The sequence below is a fragment of the Dendrobates tinctorius genome, unplaced genomic scaffold (assembly GCF_039654945.1).
Source record: "Dendrobates tinctorius isolate UK_male_01 unplaced genomic scaffold, ASM3965494v1 ptg000205l, whole genome shotgun sequence".
Taxonomy (NCBI): domain Eukaryota; kingdom Metazoa; phylum Chordata; class Amphibia; order Anura; family Dendrobatidae; genus Dendrobates; species Dendrobates tinctorius.
In genome coordinates, this window is record NW_027361872.1 from 12,513,160 (window position 1) to 12,533,620 (window position 20,461).

At 41.9% G+C, this 20,461-nt stretch overlaps 1 long non-coding RNA gene across 1 annotated transcript; it reads right to left on the reverse strand.

Annotated features, from left to right (window-relative positions):
• Nucleotides 1-11,315: 11,315 nt before the first annotated feature.
• Nucleotides 11,316-13,173, reverse strand: LOC141057888 (uncharacterized). The gene is made up of 3 exons (XR_012222040.1): nt 12,919-13,173; nt 12,346-12,597; nt 11,316-11,614 (listed from the first exon to the last, which is right to left on the reverse strand). It is a non-coding gene; the product is annotated as an uncharacterized lncRNA (long non-coding RNA).
• Between the last annotated feature and the right edge of the window lie 7,288 nt (nt 13,174-20,461).

Here is a 20,461-nt window from a genome sequence, read left to right on the forward strand (position 1 = left end):
GTTTGACAATGCTGTCGTTTCCATCTTTCCGGATTTCTCCATGGAACTGCAGAAACAGCGGGCACAATTCACCGAGGTCAAGAAACGACTCAGGGACAGGAACATTGTATACTCGATGATGTATCCAGCTCATCTTCGAGTTATTCATGAAGGTTCCTCCATATTTTTTACAGATCCGACTGAGGCGACTGAGTGACTGCGGTCCCACAGGGGATCCCCTGCGAAAGAATCCTAATGTGGGGGCTGTCACTTTAGATCCTCTCAATTAGCGGTCTATTTGGAGCTCTCTCGGCGAGTTCTCAGATACCAGCTATAACGGACGCTGTATTCAGTGATGGTATCCCCTTGTTTATTTTTTGATAGGGGCATAAGACTGTACGCCTCTGTTACTAGGTTCCTGTTTTGCTTTTTCTTTTTCAAAAGTTTTAATTTTTATAGTTGTTTAGATGTAGGCCGCAGCCGACGCCAAATTCTGTTATCTGTGTGGGGTCTCTGCACCTGGATCGGGCACCTCTATGCACCATGTTCAGATAGGGAGGAATGGGTTCTGAGCTGATTTGTATGACCTGGTATGTGAGGCATAAAAAACCCTCGGAAAAAAATTAAGGTGTTCTCACAAGTTAGACATTACCGTCCTCACATTGTGGCTCTGGTAGAGACGCACCTGACTAGAGATACGGTTAGGTGGGTACAGAAACCGTGAGTGCAATGGTTTATACATGCCTTTCACACTAGCTACTCAAGGGGAGTTTCACTGTTAATTCATAAGGATGTTCGGTGGGAGGCCATTGAGGCCTGGAAGGACCCCGAGGGACGATTTGTGTTCGTGCATGCGCTGATTAACTCTCAGAAATATGTAATTCTTTGCATTCATAATCCCCCTCCGGCCAATATGTCAATTATTCAAAAGGCCCTAAGCTTTGCTTTAAATTACCCAGATGCACATGTCATCTGTATGGGAGATTTTAATTTGGTCATGAATAGCCATCTTGATAAATTGAGACTGGGTGATGGAATACAGGGTGGGGTCTCCCCCCAGGGCACGTCCCAACTGTCACAATTCATGGCGGGTAGTGGGTGGCTGGATCTATGGAGAGTGCGCCATCCAGAGACGAGGGAGTACACTTGCCATTCCTCCACTAAACGCTCTCTGTTTCACATAGATTACATTTTTGGGTCCAGCAGTCTGGCAGCATGGGTGGATGATATCAAACATGGAAGCAGGGGGATTTCGGATCATAGTCCAGTTATTCTCAAGCTTAAATTTGGGCCATTGACTAATAGGATGGCATGGAGGCTGAACCCTTTTTGGCTGAAGTTGATAACATCCCCTGATAGAGCGATAGATCAGTTACTTTGCTTCGTCTCGTCCCACTCCAAACCCTGAAATATTAATGTATTTTGGGATACTCTTAAAGCCTATTTACGGGGTTGTCTATCCTCTACGATTTCTCATATTAGGCAGGTGACATCGGAGGAGGATGGCGAGATGGAGCGACGTCTCAAAGACTTGGAGGCAGCCTATATATAGGATTAAGCTAACAGTAATAGGGTAGAATGGCTGGCCGCTCAAAGGTTATATGCTCAATACACTGATACCAAGACGAAACGTAAATTATTTTTTGCCCGGCTGTCTTATTTTGAAATGGGGAATCAGGCAAGTAAATTTCTGGCCTACTTAGTGCGGCAGCATAATGCAACCAACACAATTCTACAGATTCGTGATTCGGGTGGTACTTTGGTTTCCTCAACTGAGGAGATACTAAAATGCTTTTCTGACTATTATGGTTCATTGTACAATTCTAAGACTGATGTGGACGGCCCGGAGTGTCTAAATTATTTGTCAGATATAGAGTTTCCCACGCCGAGTCCTTCCCAGCGGGCCTTTATTGGATGCTGAGTTTACTCTGGAGGAGGTAGAGGACGCCATAAAAGACATGGCCTCCGGGAAGGCCCCCGGGCCGGATGGATTTCCTGTGGAGTTATATAGGAAATATCAGGATATACTGGCGCCACTTTTGTTGACAGTGTTTCGTGGGATCTGGGAGGGGGGATGCATGCCGGAGTCCTTTTGCGAGGCCAATATAATAGTTCTTAAAAAAGAGGGGAAGGACCCTTTAGATTGTGGATCTTACAGGCCTATATCACTAGTAAATGTGTATTATAAAATTTTTATAAAAATTTTGGCCAAAAGAGTAAATTCAGTTATATTAGATCTTGTACACCCCGATCAGATGGGTTTTATGCCAGAGAAGAGCACCTCCATAAATATCAGACGAGTCCAGTCAGTGGTTCAATATAGCTCTCTGGTACCAGATAATGAATGGGCACTGGCATCGCTAGATGCGGCTAAGGCCTTTGACTCGCTTGAATGGCCTTTTCTCCGTGCATGTTTGCAGAGGTATGGATTTGGTGATAGATTCCAAGAATGGGTTAATGTTTTATACATGAAGCCCAAAGCCCGGGTCATCGTAAATAACTCCATATCTGAATCATTCTCACTGTATAGGGGAACTCGTCAGGGGTGTCCCCTTTCCCCGACCCTTTTTGCTCTTGCTATTGAGGCGCTGGCAATTCGTATAAGATCTTCCCCTAATATTGTTGGTATAGAAATAGCAGGTCGGACGGATACCATAGGCCTATACGCTGACGATATGGTGATATTTATGGACGAGGCGGAGGAGACCCTGACAAGAGTGATCACTACCATAAATAAATTCAGTACATATTCTGGCCTATACATAAACTGGGAGAAATCTGCTTTGATGCCTCTTTCCCATGCTCCAATGCCACGACTGGAGACTCTCTCCCTACTGCCCATTGTAACCAATTTTAAATATTTGGGTGTTCACATCTCTCAAGGTAGTAAATTTGATCAGCAACTCAATATACAACCATTATTGGAGACGGTCAAAGGTAAATTCGCGATTTGGGGTAAACTTCCACTGTCTGTAGCCGGACATATTAATCTAATTAAAATGATATTACTCCCCAAGCTTAGCTACTTTCTTCAACATAGTGCGGTGGTGGTGCCCAAATCCTTTTTTGCTAATCTGAATGCCCAAACCACATCCTTTATTTGGGGGAAAGCCAGGCCTAAACTTAAACTAACCACTTTGCAGAGGCCCAAGAGGGGAGGAGGGGCAGCGTTACCCGATTTTTTTTATATTATCTAGCTGGACAGACCAAGGCCATAAGTACATGGATGCCTGGAGGTCCACTCCCGAATTCTGAGGGTCATCTACTTCATGCTACAGGAATTAGTTGCCCACTGGGTTTTTTGGAAATGAAGAAAATAAAAAATAAATGTCCCGAAACTGCTACCTCTGCTTCGTCTGGCACGATCGATATGGAGACGGATTAGGGGGGAGGTTAGATTTGGGGATGTTATAGCTGAAATGCCCCTATGGAATAATGACTACCTCCCGGTACTACTGGAGCATCCATCCGCTGAGTTCTGGGTTCAGTATGGTGTCTCTACGGTAGGTGATCTATATGATCATGGAACATTGGTATCCTTTGAGCAATTACAAGTTAATCGCAGTGTCCCGAGATCCCAGTTTTTCAGTTATTTACAGTTAAGATCAGCTTTCCAGTCGCACATGAGATGTACGGGTATGGATAATGCCATTTCGCCTCTACCCCTGATAGGGATTCTCAAATCACAGGGCCCTCAGGGTCTCATCGCCTCTCTATATACATATTTGTTGTCAGTGGGGACAGAATGTACCTTAGATTCCGTTAAGAAGAAATGGGAGAGGCTCATCCCAGATACACAGGGTGAGGAATGGGAAGAAATCCTGGAGTCACCAATCTGGGTATCTCCGTCTGCCAACAATAGGATGATACAATTGTATATTATTAATCAATCGCATTTGACTCCAATTCGACTCTTTAAGATGGGCCGATATCCGTCATCGGAATGTTTGAGATGTCATTCAATAGATGCAGACTTTATCCATATGATCTGTTGCTGTCCTGTTGTTGCGCAATACTGGAGGGAGGTGAGATCATTATTAACATCTTTGGTACAAACCCCAGTTCCCCTTGAACCACTGAGCTGTCTGTTTGGAGTGTGGGATGAGGAAGTATGGGGTCATTATGTTGGGATTTTTCTACGGGAGACTCTATTCATGGCACGGAAGATACTAGCATTGCGGTGGATGGGGAATTCGCCTCCTTCTCTTGGGTCCTGGATCTCTCTGGTAAATTCGATTATCCCATATGAATGTACACTGTATCAGAATAGAGGGTGCCCGGGTAAATTCGAGAAAATTTGGGAGAGGTGGAACTCTCATCTCACTTTGCAGAGCGGAGATGTCACACAGTAAACTGCTCATTGTATAGATGTAGGCTGCGGATTAGTTTATGTTTTGGTAGATGTAGGTAGGGTTTAGAAGCCAGGCAGGTTTTATTACTGGTATAATACCATGACACAATACTACTGTGATTTAATTGATACTATGTTTGCTTTATTTACACACGGTTGGTGTACATGTTATGCCTCACGTTTTCATGTTATCTGAGCATATATATATACACTTTTGTATCAAGCCTGGTATCTTGTACCAAATGTGTGTGTTATATAACTGCTTATGGTTAATAAATGAATTAAAAAAAAAAAAAAGAGGTTTGTGCAACTACTGCTGCTGTACGTTGTTCAGTGCGAACCCGAGACCGAATCCACTTTCAGGTCAGAATCCTGAGAATGTAACTGTGGTGTTTTCATTCTCCAACTACAAATGAGCATCTAAAAAAATGTCGGGAAATCAAAAGTGTATTAGAAAGTTATTGAAGTTTTTATTCATGCACTGAATATGTAAGGTAAGGGTAATTTATGGAGACACTGACCATGTTGGAGGAGGTTCCCATCACAGGGATAACAACAAGTAATGCAAATGGACATGCATCAGTTCAAGAAAATGTTGATCTTTGGGTGGCAACGAGCCTGATGGTTACAGAGGTTTTTACTAGTTCCAAGGTTTCAACAGTATTGCATAGTTAATATATACAAGAACATGAAAAGATCATGCACCAAGTTTGTAATCCTGTTGCCTGCTGATATTGAAAGAAAATTGGCTCAGAATGGGTAAGGAAATGCCGTTTAAAATTGTAGACCAAAAACAGCACTTCCTTGTAAAAAAAATATCATAACTTTATTCCATCTTCATTAAAAAAACAGCATACTGAATTATTGCATATACTCCATAGAAAACATCTGACGCGTTTCTGGCAAGTAGCCGCCTTTAGTCATAGTGAATATTAAATAAAAAGCAAAGCTAAAAACTATTTAAAACCGTTAGAAGCCTATCCACTGAGAGTAAAATGGATAATCTGATAAGGGTTTTAAATTGTTCCTAGTTTTGCTTTTTTTAATATTCACTATGACTGAAGGCGGCTACATGCCAGAAACGTGTCAGGTGTTTTCTATGGAGTATATTCAAGGACCGTTTATATACAATTTGTCAGGAACACCGCACTGCACTTGCTCACTGAGCCAGTGCGCGTGTCCTGTGTACAAAAGCAGTGCTCAAAGATACCTGTGGAGCAGGGCAGCAGCGGTAACGATGCGTGCTTCAGACTATCAGGACCAGAAGCACGTGACTGCTGGGGCCGTGACCTAAGCTCCACAGAGCTAGGAGCTGCAGGGAAACTACTAGAAAAGTAACTACAGGACAAGCTACCAAGGGGCATAGACAGAGACGTAAAACAGATCAAGCGCAAGATAGCAGGACAGTACCAAAGGGTTAGACAGAACGAATACTCAGGACGTAGCAATAGATCAGAAAACCAGAACGGGCAATGGACGGTACAATAGGGACAAACTGTAACGGAGTAACAATAGCCAAGCCAGGAGGTCAGAACCAGAGAAGACAATAATACCAAAACGAGAGACAGAGAACTGAGTGAGGGGACAGACCGGGTCATATACGGGAATCAAACAAGCAATGCAGTATCCATGCACACAAGGGGGGTCAGACACACAGCCAGAATAACAGTATAGCTGACAGGGAATCCTAGTCTGGAGTGAGTATAAATACCCCTCCCAGATCCAAAGAGAGGCCGGCAAAAGTTAACCCTGTGAGAACAGGACATTAACCATGTCCTAACCATGACAGTACCCCCCTCTTAATGGGGGACCACTGGACCCCCAGGTTTCTCAGGGTATCTGGCATGAAAAGCCCGCACCAGTCGATCAGCGTACACTGAACTGGCCGGAACCCATGACCGATCCTCAACGGAATATCCCTTCCATTGAATAAGATACTGAAGTCTCCGGCGCACCCACCGTGAATCAATGATGGGCCCTACCTCGTACTCCAGTTGACCCTCTACCAACACTGGTGGGTGGAGCCACAGATGAGTGATCATCTCTAACTGTCCCCACAGGTCATCAGCGAAAAAATTGAAAAGATATAGCTCGCAGAATAAAGCGATGCAAAAATAATTATTTTTTATATAAAATTGTTTTCATTGCATAAAAGCGCCAAAACATAAAAAAAGACATGAATGAGGTATTGCTGTAACCGTACTGACCCGAAGAATAAAACCGCTTTATCAATTTTACCGCATGCGGAACGGTGTAAACGCACCCCCCCAAAAGAAATTCATGAAACGCTGGTTTTTGTTCATTCTGCGTCCCAAAAATTGGAATAAAAAGCGATAAAAATGTCACATGCCCGAAAATAGTACCAATAAAAATGTCAACTCGTCCCGCAAAAAAATAAGACCTCACTTGACTTGGTGGGTCAAAATATGGAAAAATTATAGCTCTCAAAATGTGGTGATGCATACACTATTTTTACAATAAAAAGCGTCTTTTAGCGTGCGACAGCCGCCAAACATAAAAACCCGCCATAAATAGTAAATCAACCCCCCCCCCGTTATCACCCCCTTTTTAGGGAAAAATAATAAAATTAAAAAAAATTATTTATTTCCATTTTCCCATTAGGGCTAGGGTTAGGGTTAGGGTTGGAGTTAGAATTGGGGGGTTTCCACTGTTTTGGCACATCAGGGGCTTTCCAAACGCGACATGGCGTCCGATCTCAATTCCAGCCAAAAAAGTCAAATGGTGCTGCTTCCCTTCCGAGCTCTGCCATGCGCCCAAATAGTGGTTTACCCCCATATCTGGGGTATCAGCGTACTCAGGACAAATTGCACAATAACTTTTGGGGTCCTGTTACTCTTGGGAAAATAAAAATTGGGAGTGAAAAGATCATTTTTGTGGAAAAAATATGATTTTTTAATTGTACGGCTGTACATTATAAACTTCTGTGAAGCCCTTGGGGGTTCAAAGTGCTCACCACATATCTAGATAAGTTCCTTGGGGGGTCTAGTTTCCAAAATGGGGTCACTTGTGGGGGTTTCCACTGTTTAGGCACATCAGGAGCTCTCCAAAATTGACATGGCATCCGATCTGAATTCCAGCCAATTTTGCAGTGAAAAAGTCAAACGGCGCTCCTTCCCTTCCAAGCACTGCCATGCGCCCAAGCAGTGGTCCCCCCACATATCAGGTATCGGCGTACTCAGGACAACTTGCACAATAACTTTTCCAGTCCAATTTCTCCTGTTACCTTTGGTAAAATAAAAAAATTGAACCTGAAGTAATTTTTTTGGTGAAAAAAAGTTAAATGTTCATTTTTTTTTTAAACATTCAAAAAATTCCTGTGAAGCACCTGAAGGGTTAATAAACTTCTTGAATGTGGTTTTGAGCACCTTGAGGGGTGCAGCTTTTAGAATGGTGTCACTTTTGTGCATTTTCTATCATATAGACCCCTCAAAGTGACGTCAAATGTGATGTAGTCCCTAAAAATAAAATGGTGTTGTAAAAATAAGAAATCGCTGGTCAACTTTTAACCCTTATAACTTCCTAACAAAAAAAAAATTTTGGTTCCCAAATTGTGTTGATGTAAAGTAAACATGTGGGAAATGTTAATTATTAAGTTTTTTGAGTGCCATATCTCTGTGATTTAAGGGCATAACAATTCAAAGTTGGAAAATTGCGAAATTTTCAACATTTTTGTCAAATTTCCAGTTTTTTCACAAATAAATACAAGTTATATGAATGAAAGTTTACCACTAACATGAAGTACAATATGTCACGAGAAAACAATGTCAGAATCACCGGGATCCATGGAAGCGTTCCAGAGTTATTATCTCATAAAGGGACAGTGGTCAGAATTCTAAAAATTGGCCCGGTCATGAACGTGCAAACCACCCTTGGGAGTAAAGGGGTTAACCTATTGGTTGCTGGTTTGTTAGTCCTTTTTTGGCTCCGGGTTATTAACTCATTGTCTACTTCATTACTATAATTGTCTTGTTTCTCTAATATGTGCCTGCTTATCATTAATAGAATTTGCATTTTATAAGATAGACTTGGACTGCAGGATTCTCTTGTTCCTTTCACTGCATTTTAGGCCTGTTTCATACCTCAGTTTTTTGACGTCAGTCAAAATCCGCCAGAGTGTGCAAAAACAGATCCGTTTCAGTTTTGCCCCAAAACACATCCGTTTTTTGGACGGATCCACTTTAGGCGCAAGTGCATGAAATATAAAGTATTATGACTCTGGAAAGAGAGAGAGATTCCGTCAATTAACGGTTGGCAACGGATCCGTCGCCCATAGGCATCCATTAAAACGCATGACGGACAGCGACGGATCCATTGCAATCCGCTGTATTTACGCAGACAAAAATGTTTCATTGTCCGTCCACTCCAGACAGCGGATGCCAAAATTATGACGGATCGGTCAAAAAACAGATGCAACGGATGACCATCCATCGCAATCCGTCACTAATGTAAGTCTAAGGGAAAAAAATGAATCCGCTTACAAAAATGGCATATCCGTTGTTTTGGCAGAACGGTGGATTTTGACTGACTGTGAAACAGGCCTTAGAGAGTGTGCCCGGTCTTCTATAACATATTCCACGGTCTGAGAACCTACCAGTGGCACCTCCACCATTGGCTGTGCTAGCATTATCTCTTTTATAAAATGATCGTAGTCTCACATTTCAAGCCGTAGTGGATGGTGAGATATGGAGCCTGAAAGACAAAAGTTCAAAACATTGCTACCCAGTGTAAAGGCCCCTTTACATTTAGCGATGCACCAGCGATATCGACCATGATACAACCCAGTCAGGATCGCTGGTGCATCGCTAAATGGTCGCTAGTGAGCTGCCAAACAGGCAGATCTCATTAGCGATGCAACAACGCAGCAGCGGTCGTCACTTACCTTTCAGACGCGGCGATGATGACATCCTCCACCCTCGTCCACTCGTCGCTCGTTGGCACCAGCAGGAAGCCGCCGACGAGAAATGGACCTGCACGATCTCGCGCGATCACCGATAACCAGCCGGGGAGTCGGTCGGAGGTAAGTGTCACATGTAGCGATATCGCTAGCAGTATCGCTGCTGCATCACAAATTCGGTGACACTTTAGAGATATTGCTAGCGATATCGCTATGTGTAAAGCCCCCTTAAGTCTCCTTTGAGCCTTCTTTTCTGCAAGATAAACATTTCCAGATCTTTTAATTCTTTCCTTGTAGAATATTGGTCTATATAAACAGGCTGTCAATCACCTGATGCATGAGAACATGTTCTGCTGTGGACAATGCTTTTCTAAACACTCAGATTGATCATGTTAATAATTGTTCTATGTACATGAAGGTGAAATTAGCCTATCCAAACAGGCTATGAAACGAATATTGATCGGCTTCATGTAACTGGTCGGCGATCTTTTAAAAGCTGTAATTCTCCAGTGTAAATGTACCTGAGCAACACATACTGCACCACTCACCATACTGATCACCAATGCTGCCCCACTCACTATACGGAACCCCGCCATGCTGTCCCACTTTCCATAAGAAACATCTCACGCTGTCCAAGTAGCCATAATAAGGCCAATGCTCCCTTTCTCCATTCTGCCCTTTCTTCTTAATGACCTTCCCATGCTGCCCCTTCTCCATACGGAGCCCCACATGCTGCCCATTCTCCATACTGAGCCCCCCCATGCTGTGTCTTCTCCATACTGAGCCCCCCATGCTGCTCCTTTTCCATACTGAGCTCCACACACTGTCTCTTTTCCATACTGAGCCTGCACACTGCCCCACTCTCCATACTGACCCCATATACTGCCACTTTCTCTATAATGAGCCCGCCATGCTGCCTCATTCTCCATAATGAGCCCTCCACATTACCCCACTCTCCATACTGAGCCCACCAATCAATACTCTCTCCATACCGAGTACAAATGCTGACCCTTCTCCATACTGAGCCCCTAATGCTGCCCTTCGCCACACTCTGTTGCTATTCTGCCCCTCACCATACTGCGCCTGCCATGCTCACTCTTTTCCACAAGACGCCCACTCCATGCTCCTCATTCCCCAAACCGAGTACCCCAATGCTGCTCCTTCTCCATACTCACCCATCACTGCCCTTTTTCCATACTGAGCATCCCATACTGCCCTCTCTTCATACAGCGCCTGCTACCCATACTGTCCACCTTCCAATTTGTCTCTCGCACTCTTCCACTTTCTGTCAGCACCCTAACAATTGAAAAAAATCACTGTCCACAATGGTCCAGCTTCATGTTTGTGGCATGGTTAATTAAAATCCATTATTTATTGGTTGCAATTAAAACTTGGTCATACAATGGTATTTTTTCTGCACTGTTTTAATTGCAACCAATAAAAACTGAATTTTAACAATTGGTATCTCAAACTTGAAGCTGGACTAGATGAGCTGACTTTCTTTTGCACCATAAGTTGCACTATCCCCCAGTCTTCAGTAAAACTGCCCCTAAATGTGAGTCTACAGTAAAAGCCCGCTCAATTTTTGGCTCTACATGCTTATCTGCTCCCGACACTTCTCCTTCTGTGTGGCGCTCTTCAGTGACTTCCGCAATTTGATGAGGTGACCTCAACATGTTACAGCAATATCAGCAGTGTGAGTACGCCACCGCACATTAGGGCAGGGAGCTTATTGGAACTCCTCTGACCCTGGAAGTGCCATCACGCGCAGTTTGTATTTGTATTTGTGTCTTATATCCTGGTGACCCGTCTCCCTAGGCTTTGGACATCCAGTGCCTGGTGACAAGTACGGACCTGGAAAGGCGATAGCTTATTTTTACCAAAATATCTCATTAGTTAAAAAAGAAAAGAAAACAAGTTCCCTTTGTAATTTTCAGTGACTGAGTTATCAGATTGTCTAACAGATTTCCTTTTACTTTTCTCACTATGTGCCAGACATGGTGTCAGGCAAATTTTGGATCTCAACAAGCTGAAGTTCCTAAGGATGGCAGCTGGACACAGGAGAAGGAAATAAATAAATAGTTTTTATTTGTTGGTAATGAAGGAGATTACATTTTTCATTGTATGAATTTTTCTCAGCATACTCTTCTTCTTTTACTGCAGTAGGCCAATGGTTGGTATAATTCTGCTCCTCCCGGCTTTATGAGGACTCTGGCAGATAGCAACTCTCCATTAGGATGAACACTCGCAGGAGTTGTAGGCATAGTCACTGCTTGGAGAAGTGAAGTCGTCCACAGCTTTCGAAAAAACATGCAGGCCGTGAGCAGGATTCTTATTTTTAGAAGAAGAGGTGCAACCTTGGTCATATTCTGTGAATGTGGATAATAGGAATGACTTGTTAAAACAATGAAGTTATTATAGAAAAAGTTAAGAAAAACTGATATTTCCTTTGCTCACTTATTTTTCTTTTAATACTGGAATCTTAATCCGCCATATGTGATTCCTGAGATGTACTGGTATCTGACAATTGTATAAATGTTATCTCCTGCAGCCGAATCCTTCTCTCCTGCAACATCATCCGTTAGCTTAGAGTCAGGAGACCCGAAAAACATTAAACTCTCTGCCAATTTTGACAATATCTGAACATTTGGTCAATCTGAATCTAATATGGATCCATTAGTTTACAGATATCTGGTGGAAGGGTATAAATGCAAGGTACAGGTGGGAAAAGGGGTTATTTTTTAAGAACAAAACTTTCTCAGCATACACTTCCTCCTACACTGCAGTAAGCCAACGATTGGTATCTTTATTTGCTCTTTTGGCAGAGTCTACATTACACAACTCTGTGTTAGGCTATACATTCTGTTATAGCGTGGATTCTTCAACCTGTATGTCAGGTTTAGCAGTACGGGCAGGTGGCGATGGTGCAGTGGATGGCATGTGAAGAACAGGAGAGCAGGATATGGAAGATAGCGGATAGACAAGCAGAGCAGGAAGCAGCAGATCAAGCAGAGACAGGTGTGAGGAGACACACGGTAAAGGTAGATGTAGAGAGTTAGAGACAAACTGGTCACTTGCCTACGTAGATGTGGATACTTACAGGAACAGCTTAGATGTATATGCAATATGGTATCCTCCAGCAGGGATGCAGTAAATCAGGGGAAAAACAGACATATACATGCAGTCTGCTATCTTCCAGCAGGAAAATCTGTCGTAGGCTAATGCAGTAGAAGGAAGTCTAGTACGGAGCCACGACAGGTGAGAAACACATTCATAAGTGTTTTAGACATATTTTCTGCTTTCAGAAACCCAAACAGGTCTTGATCAGGAGATGCATCCGTGATGGTGTGTTCTGTGAATGTGGATTATAGGAATGACTTGTTAGTACAGTAGCAAAAATATTTCAGATATTAAATACTTTTATGGAATTTATTACATTTTTGCACTTCCACGTGAAATAAATCATTACAGAATAAAATATAAAAAAACAAATATTTCCTTTTGCTCACTTCCTTTATTTATAAATGGCCACAATCTTAATCTGCCATCCTTTCTAATGTGAGTATGTAGGACATTGCTTTAGTATGACATGTGCTGGACACTCACTATTGATTGTATAAATGTTGTGTATATTGTTACTATACAATTTATAGAACATACCTTATATACTTACATTTGATAACGAAAGCAATAAATCTCTTCTGTTTGGTAGTACGGGCCGGACTACATTTCTGCAGGTTGCTGAATTTTTCCAGAGTCAGGTGTAATATCTGGACTACGGATCTCCCTGAGATGTGGATGGAGCCTGACCTCAAAGAGATGGACAGTCTTCATCTAAGGTGGCATTTTGCATGAGAAGACTGCCCCCACATTTACGGCAAAATGCCTTCTCTTCTCTGACTTTTGTGAAACGCCCAACTCTACGGAGACAGAAAAAACATGGATTAGCAGACAAGAAAGGGCAGAAATATTAGTTATTAGAGGGAAGACATGGATTGTTCATGGAAAATTAGATCTCAGTCTTCAATGATCTCCTGATCTCAGATAATATTAGTTGAAGTAATGTAGTTTTTTTTGTAATTCTATAAAAATAAAATATCTCCTTACCTATATTCACACCCTGCACACATGTAGTTATACGTGTAGTTGATCTCATACGCGTGATACGTGCTCACTGGTGGTAACTCAGGGTGAGCACAGATGACCATTTCAGTATAGGATGTCCAGAGAGGGCCATGTCCATCGTTTTGTACTCCATCAATGTGCCAGCAGGCGGCATGGCACAATTCGTGTGCTAAGGCATCTCTAAGGCGCTCTAAAGATAGAAAATATACAATTATTATAGCTTATAAAGATACTTTGCATCACAAGAGCCAATGTGCTAGGCCATGTTACAGGGAAGACTCAAGAGACATTTGACCTGGAGCTTTGGAAATTTCACCAAGTATAGGACCTGCAGGATCTCCATCACCCAAGCTGACTCTTCTGATCCATAGACCCAGTAATTCCTAGTTACATCCCTGGCAGTCACTATTTATGTGTATTTTATCCATTGTTCACCTCCACATTCCCAACAATTAAGGAAAAAGGGGTCCTTTAAGGCGTTTCAATGATATTATCCAGTTAAGAGCTATGAAAGTTGCAGTAATTTCGGTCTGGCCCTTACAACCTGCTAATTCCATCAAAATATCACATTGTTGCCATATTATTGTCATATCAAACTTACCTGCGGAGTCACACACTTTTTCAGACAGTTCAATAGTGGAATATTGCTCATTATCCTTCCAGATGTTAATGCAGAAGGCACATGTTGGCCTCAGTCTTTTACTCCACTTTATTTGTATTTTGTCTTCAGGAAGCTAAAGATGAGAAATGAAGAAATAAAATATATTATATATGCAATTTAATAAACAAAGTTAAACATGCAGTCCCTTCTAGGACACTACAATAGGGAGGTATAACTTGTGACTACTGGACCTAAAGACTCCCGTAGGCACCAGGTCGTGGGGTGAGTGCTACCTCCACACCTCTATAACTCTGCATTTACATAGAGGAATAGTAAAGGTTATTGATGATGTATTACATAGAAGATTACATGAAGAGTTACAGATAAGACAATATAGATGAGGATGTATAACCCAAAGACTATAGTATTTTACCTCGTTCCCAAACACAGTGATGTTGTAAAGCTTGATCAGCCGTGTTACCAACTCGTGTTTGGTCTTCTGGAAGTCCTTCACATATGGAGATGTCGGGCATGTGATCTCCTCTATGAAGCAGCCTTTGATGTTACAAGTAGCACTGGAAAGAACAGAAGATCATATATGAAGCCTTAGATTATATCTCAGAACTAACAGGAACATTTACGTGTTTATTCATTTCCCCTACAATTTAGAAGGGATTTCCCATTTAAGGATTAGGCTACCCCAATGGTAGAAGGTCAGAGGTACATATACAATAGGGGCAGTCAGCAACTGGCTATGACTCCGGGCAGGTGGAGGAATCAACACTGGAATAAATCTCCCAAAAATGCCAAATGCAAGAATCTAATATCATCTCTATGTGAGCGGCAGTATAAGGATTCTCTGAGTGCCAGGAATTACACAGGGAGGAGAGGGGTGATTAACTGAACCCCGACATGGATTGGGGGTGCAAACAATCAAAGACATGTGTGAGAGCTGGATTGTGTGAACTGAGCTGGTAGCTGAGGATGTCCACCAGTAGGAGGCACAACTTATTAATTTATAGCATATCTTATAAATTTATACAACTTACTGCTCCTCGGAGGTGGATCTCTCCAGATATCCAGATGATTCTGTATCTGGAAGGAAACATGGTGCAATGAAAATCTTTTCATCTTTGGTAATTATTACATTAGGTATCTATACAATATTCTTATAGAGAGGAGCAAAATCTGTAGTCCTTCATTGAAAGGGAGTGAGGAGGCACCAGATATTCATGGTCACTACTCTAAGGGTACCGTTACACTTAGCGATGCACCTGCGATCCCGACAACGATATGGATCGCTGGTGCATCGCTAAGTGGTCGCTAGTGAGCTGCCATCCAGGCAGATCTCACCAGCGACACAGCAGGGGTCGGGGGTCGTTACTTTCCTGTCAGACACGGCAATCCTGATGTCCTCCCGCCCGCGTCCACGCGCCGCACGTCGGCGCCACAGGAAGCCAATGACGAGAAATGATCCAGGACGTTCTCGCGCGACCAGCGATGAGCAGCGGGGGAGCCGGTCGGAGGTAAGTATCAGACATAGCGATATCGCTAGCAATATCGCTGCTATGTCACAAAATCGGTGACGTTACAGCGATATTGCTAGCGATATCGCTATGTGTAACGGGGGCTTTAGTGTGATTCCTGTGACCACTTATTGTCTATCAGGTCACGACGCACCTATCTATTGTTAGATTATCCTTAGGGGAAATGTATATAATCTGTAAAGATAAGTGATTTAATCCACAGTTTTGGACACTGACCACTGAAATGTGATGTTGGTGCCATTATTATACAGTCGTCGTCATCATCGCTGTCACTAATGATCACTGGAGATGCGTACTCTTCAGAGTCAGCAGCGGCTTCGATATCAGATGTCCTGAACCCTGTGAACATCATATAACAGAACAGAAAATGGATCAATGGAATATGTCCAATACCACAAATCTAGATTGTGTCTAGAAAACACAGCTAACTACTCCTTACGTTTGCGAGATGATGCTTCCTCGCCACTAGAATAATCATCATCATCAGATATAACAATGACATTGGTGGAACTGCAAAAAGAAATATAGAAATAGGAATCAGTGGGGAAAAATCTAATATTAAAACTCTATTAAATTATGGATGAAATTACTGATAAAAATGAATCAGATAAAATAATCCGGAGCCCAGGAACCACCAGGGTCTTTTATGAAGCTGGGGTGAAGGGCATTCAATAGAAATGTCTCCCAATGGGACCTGAGCTCCTCGTTGGAGAAGATGCGATTTATCCTACCTGTAGATGTCATTGCTGCATGATGGTAAAGATGTAATTACACCTGAGGAAGAAAAGGAAAAGGAATATGTGAGACAGTTATTACCGTATATGTAACTGCAATAGTAGACAATTACAGACATCTTCCAGGACGTGAAGATTGGAGGTTATACTTAGAATATACTTAGGATAGACTTTTAATGATTTGTGTGTATCTTATCAAAAGAATGAAGAAGCGAACGAATGGGCCACAGTGCAACTGCAAAAGTCATCATGGTCCCCTTCATTGGTTACAACCCAGTCTCAATTGGTGAGCTGCAGTACCAGAAATGGCTGCCCAAATGGTGAAGCCTGAGTTTACAATGTAGGATGTTTTCGAAGATCTGACCCCTAATGATTAAACACTGATAGCTTTTCCTAAGAATAGGCCATTCATGTTTAAGTCACACACAACACATTAAAAAAAAAGTACAGAGACTGCAAACCGTACAATCCTGAGCTAAGCTGTTCTACTAAACCCACTATATCTGGGGCACATATCAGCAGAGAATAGATTATATAGGGGATCAGTACCTGGTTTTCTAGATGTTACACCAGTATTGAATCCAGCTTCTTGTTGATGGTCCGGAAGCCTCAATCTTTTCTTAGGATGGGACTAGAAAAAGAGAAAAAATATAAGAAATGTGACATAAATCATCAGAAACATCATTACGGGTCTGAAAATAACAGACGGGGCCAGTTCTGGTTATCACAAGGGCACATGAGTGAACAGATCCAGGGGGCAGGAACATGTTATTCTTATATTAATAACAGTAAAAATTGTTAGTGACGGTCTAGTAAGATGGATATTAACTCTTGTGATTTTCTAAGGTCGCTGATTATTTACCCAATACCCAAATAAGATTATTTTCTTCAATATCAGCTATTAAGAAGCCAACAATCAGCCGTATTGATCACATAAACTATTAGATCATAGACTGGTAATATATGAGAATAATGCAGAGAAGTGACGGCTCACCTGGTGGTAATCCTCATCACTGTGGTCCTCTAAGTCGGACACAACAATATTTCGCTTGAAGCGCTTTTTGTTCGCCATGTTTTAAATCACAAATATCCACACTCCTCTCTCTCTAACGCCTTCAACAACCCTCAACAGAATCAGGCGTTACACGGCATCAAGAACTGTCAGTGTATTGTGACACCATCAGCCATGGAACATTGTCGCTGTGACATCACTCATACCATTAGAAGCAGCTATATATGTATAGATAGGAGGCTGCATCTATACTCACAGATAGTTATTCTAATAACATGGAGTAATAACCGGATGATTATTGTAAATGAGATGTGCTTGTAAAAAGTGTTGTTTTGCATTGCTGTAAAAAGCCTAGATTTATCAAATATTAATCTTTCTGCATATGACACACGGGCATACAGGACTTTGGGACAAGTATTTTACCTTCTATAATCACAGGAACAATGGCCCAGGCAGGACTCCGGACAAAAAATAAAAACAGTGGTCTAGATGCTATGTACGCTGACAGGGCAGCAGCAGTCCTCTGCCCTGATCTTCTGTTATTGGAGCAGCAGAATACAATATGTATTTTAATTTGAATAATTTTTAAAAATTCAGTTCTTAGTTTTTATTAAATTGCGTAATTGGTGAAAAAAGACACAAAAGCAAAATAGCGTATCAACAGAAGTTTGGGTGCTCCATTCCTTATCAAAAATCTGCATGAACGCTTGCAGGTGTGAGACATTTTCCATAATCTCATAGCATGAAAGGGCAGACTGATGCGGAAAGTAATGATTATAACTGCTAAATTCTGCAGCATTAGCACTGATAGCTCCTCTGGTCCAATCCAACAGAACAGCTTGATACATACTGTTCTGTGTAACCCAAGAGAGTGTACATGATGAACCTTATTCACCACTGAAAGTGGCTGCAATGGCCTTTGGAGTGTGGGAAGAAATCCATGGTGGGATTTGAACCTGTAGTCACCACATAATATAGGATGTTCTGAGACGTGCCTGCTCCAAATTAAATAGAAAATTCAAATACGTGCATGGAAGAGCCACGCTGATATATTGAGCATCAAAGCAGATCTCTCTTTATTGCATCCTTTGGTCAGGGTTTTACAGGTATTTAATATTCATACAAGGTAACAATATAATTAGCTCAGCTTATCTCTAATTGTGTGTTGGCATTAGCATACACGCATCTCATTGGCTAAAGTTAATTCTGAAGAGTCTAGGAATCTTTCTACTGTTAGTTTTGTTTCGTCATTATTTCTGAGTCTTTAGACAGTTCCAAGAACTGCTTATTTCAACACATGCACACAGACTCAAGCTCCATTTCGGAAAGGAGGAAATGCATGAAGAATATCAAAAATGGAGTCAGGATAGATAAACAAAAATCCTGCTGTCACAAACTCAAGTCCCCAATGCTGCAAAGCTACAGTGCTAACCACTGAACCACCATGCGGCCCATATGTGTGGCAGATGCATTGATGCTATATAGGCAACAGGAAATAAAGTATTATTTTAATTTCTATTCTATCCAAAGGAGCCTAAAAATTCTAAAGGCCACTGTGTATGTTATGGGTAGCAATATGATCTTTATGTTGCCTAAATATTCTAATTCTAATATATACCAAAATTTAAATTTCCAAAATCAGACATACCTAGGAAAACCCTAAAAAAATCTATATAGCCTCTCTCATACCCATTTTGTGATCCCATTCACAGGATTGTCCTGGCACAATTGCAACTTTACTTAAACTTTTCTAGATATTAATTTGCGGTTCGTGAATTAGAACAGTCTTGTCCTCGTCTCAGTTGCAATGTCTAGACAATACTCCATGAGCCAAAGAATCTGGACTCCAGATGGGTATGTTGTAGAAACCTATCAAAGAGGTTTGTGCAACTACTGCTGCTGTACGTTGTTCAGAGCGAACCCGAGGCCGAATCCACTTTCAGGTCAGAATCCTGAGAATGTAACTGTAGTGTTTTCATTCTCCGACTACAAACGAGCATCTAAAAAAATGTCGGGAAATTGAAAGTGTATTAGAAAGTTATTGAAGTTTTTATTCATGCACTGAATATGTAAGGTAAGGGTAATTTATGGAGCACTGACCATGTTGGAGGAGGTTCCCATCACAGGGATAACAACAAGTAATGCAAATGGACATGCATCAGTTCAAGAAAATGTTACTCTTTGGGTGGCAACGAGCCTGATGGTTACAGAGGTTTTTACTAGGTCCAAGGTATCAACAGAATTGCATAGTTAATATATACAAGAACATGAAAAGATCATGCACCACGTTTGTAATCCTGTTGCCTGCTGATATTGAAAGAAAACTGGCTCAGGATGGGTACGGAAGTGCCGTTTAAAATTGCAGACCAAAACCAGCACTTCCTTGTAAAAAAAATATCATAATTTTATTCCATCTTCATTAAAAAAAAACTACATACTGAATTATTGCATATACTCCATAGAAAACATCTGACGCGTTTCAGGCATGTAGCCGCCTTTAGTCATAATGAATATTAAATAAAAAGCAAAGCTAAAAACTATTTAAAACCATTAGAAGTCTATCCACTGAGAGCAAAATGGATAATCTGATAAGGGTTTTAAATTGTTCCTAATTTTGCTTTTTTTAATATTCACTATGACTAAAGGCGGCTACATGCCAGAAACGTGTCAGGTGTTTTCTATGGAGTATATTCAAGGACCGTTTATATACAATCTGTCAGGAACACCGCACTGCACTTGCTCACTGAGCCAGTGCGCGAGTCCTGAGTACAAAAACAGTGCTCAGAGAGACCTGTGGAGCGGGGCAGCAGCGGTGACGATGCTTGCTTCAGACTATCAGGACCTGAAGCGTGTGACTGCTGGGGGCGTGGCCTAAGCTCCACAGAGCTAGGAGCTGCAGGGAAACTCTAGAAAAGTAACTACAGGACAAGTTACCAAGGGGCATAGACAGAGATGTAAAACAGATCAAGCCGGGTCAAAGCGCGAGATAGCAGGACAGTACCAAAGGGTTAGACAGAATGGATAGTCAGGACGTAGCAATAGATCAGAAAACCAGATGGTACAATAGGGACAAACTGTAACAGAGTAACAATAGCCAAGCCAGGAGGTCAGAACCATAGAAGACAATAATACCAAAACGAGAGACAGAGAACTGAGTGAGGGGACAGACCGGGTCATACACGGGAATCAAACAAGCA